We start from the raw sequence: 2,520 nt of genomic DNA, 5'->3' as shown, positions 1-2,520 counted from the left end.
TAAAAACAAAAGCAGTGTTCAGGCAAAATTGGTGAGCCACCTTGAGCTGTCCCACGTTTTCACGTGACGTGGAAGACCTTGGAGGCCACATTAGTGTAGTAGGTAGTGCATCAGTCTAATACTCTGACAAGCTTCTGAGCACCTGTTTATCTGGAATTGACATTAGCTTGCTAAAATAGTGAGCAGACCATGCGGGAGAGTCCTGTCTTTGAATTTGCATATCAGGCCATTTGCAACCCTGAATCAATGACACATGGGGACTCATAATTGAGCTTGAAGAAGTCCAAGGACATAACCCACAAGTGCCCAAAGTATGCAACAGCTGCAATGGCCGAGAGATTAAAGCCTTGGTCATAGGGCGACCCTGTCCACTTCTCTGTATAGATAGACCTCATGTTAAGGTAAACATTACCATAGTAAATTCCTTAAAACGTAACATGCCAATTCTGGACCTGGAGAGTTTAGTTCCAAACGGAATGTAAAGCAAGTGCTAAATGAAATGCAATTTTTCAAGAATCTTAGAGCCAGCTGTATACTCTGTGGAAGACTGGATCACCAGGACAGGAAGTGGGCACTCTAGCTCTTTCTTAATTTGGACATCCCTTAGCAAAAACTTTTAAATAGAGAAGGCATGATCTCACCTCCAGCAACTGGTTGAAGTCAAAGTGGGCTTGTCTGGGAATTGAACCCAGGACCTCTCACACCCAAAGCGAGAATCATACCCCTAGACCAACAAGCCATCATTAAACTCAGTATAGCCCTTTTTTTGACTGGGCAATGTTAAGAAACAGAATTGAGGTGGTCTTTCAGTTCTTTTACTCTTTCATGAAGCGACACTAACATATGGTGCAAGACACCTGTGGATCCAAAGTAAGTATAAAGAGCTCGTTCCCGATTTGAACCTGGAATCCGTCGCACCCTAAGCAAGAATCATACGCCTAGACCAACAAGCCCATTGCATTTGTTTACCTTTGGATTTTTGTCTCATGTCCACATTTGGACACCTTCTGCTCATTTGGCATTCTTGACTTATTACAATTTTCATTTTATTAATTTAGAGTTCTTTTGATGACTGATGACTTTGCAACATTGCAAGGTACATACTTGACAGGTATTATTCCTTGTCATTGATCTACCACTAGAAACAATTCAAAACATGTTTGCAAGACAATTAATTTGATTTGTGAGAATGGGTCAGTGTATGAAAATGATGCAACAACATGCCGGCATGTCATTGAAGGCTGAGGGAATGCAAGCCATCTGCTCTTTGTGACCTTCCACATGCTTAGTTACCTTAGGCATTCTTGAGAGACCTTAACATCAAAGGTAAGGTCATTTCAGCCCTTTGCTATGTTTTTGGCTCTACTGTTGTTCCACCACAGCTGACTTTCCTACTTCACACAAATGGTACTAAAAAATGTGTCGGTAAAGGGTACGGAAGCACAACCCAGTTCTGTTCCCGTAGTTCTTCCACCCTACAAAGTCTAGTTGCAAGTCTAATCTAACGTGAATGTTACAGCATAGCCACTGCATTGACAGCATATTTTAAATAGCCTGTAAAAAAAAAAATCCTAAATCTTGCACACTAATACTTTCAGGTAGCAACAACAAACTTGCTGGCTATAATATTGGCCGTGACCAGATGGAGCATTCGGTGTTTTGTGTTGCCAATGATTCAGCAAAACACACGTTTTAAAAACCACTCAGGAAGCCTGCATGCCGACCCTTTAACATAACAAGTTCAAGTTCAAGTTCAAGTTCGGTTTATTTGTCACATACATAGTCATACACAGTACAACACGCAGTGAAATGGTGGAGAGTGCTCTGTCCAAACTGAGGAAGAGAACCAGGGGTGCATAGAGAAAAAAATATATATACAGATAAATATATATTCTATGTATGTACAAAAATATATTAACAATGTATGTACAATATATGTATATTATGATTATATACACAATGTACAATGTATATGGCTGAGTATATATGTACACAATCTACAGAATGTACAGATCCATTGTATAGTACCATATCTACAGTTGTTGTAACAGGTTAATTGAGTATAAATGTAAATCTATATATACAGATGTACAGATATACAGTCATGTTACGTGGTGGTGGTGGTGGTCCCCACAGTTTATCAGTTTCCCTGATTCAGGGCCCGAATGGCCTGTGGGAAGAAGCTCCTCTTCAGTCTCTCTGTTTTGGTCTTCAGGGAGCGGAAGCGCCTCCCTGACCTCAACAGAGAGAAGAGTCTATTGTTGGGATGGGTGGGGTCCTTCACAATTTTCCTGGCCTTGGTTTGGCACCGCTTGTAGTAGGTGGTCTGCAGGTCAGGAAGTTCCGAGTGAGTGATGCGCTCTGCTGAACGCACTACCCTTTGGAGTGCTTGTCTGTCCTGCTTGGTGCCATTTCCAAACCAGACTGTGATGTTCCCCGTGAGGATGCTCTCGATAGTGCAGGTGTAGAAGTTCCGCAGTACCTTGGTGGGCAGTCTGAAGTCCCTTAGGCGTCTGAGGT

General features: G+C 42.0%; 1 non-coding gene across 1 annotated transcript; it reads right to left on the bottom strand.

The window, feature by feature from the left end:
• Positions 1 to 667: 667 nt before the first annotated feature.
• On the bottom strand, positions 668 to 739 carry trnap-ugg. The gene has a single exon. It is a non-coding gene; the product is annotated as a tRNA-Pro (tRNA).
• Positions 740 to 2,520: the final 1,781 nt, after the last annotated feature.

The sequence above is a fragment of the Electrophorus electricus genome, chromosome 14 (assembly GCF_013358815.1).
Source record: "Electrophorus electricus isolate fEleEle1 chromosome 14, fEleEle1.pri, whole genome shotgun sequence".
Taxonomy (NCBI): Eukaryota; Metazoa; Chordata; class Actinopteri; order Gymnotiformes; family Gymnotidae; genus Electrophorus; species Electrophorus electricus.
Note: the sequence above shows the minus strand (reverse complement) of the source record. Positions and strands in the feature narration are given on the sequence as shown.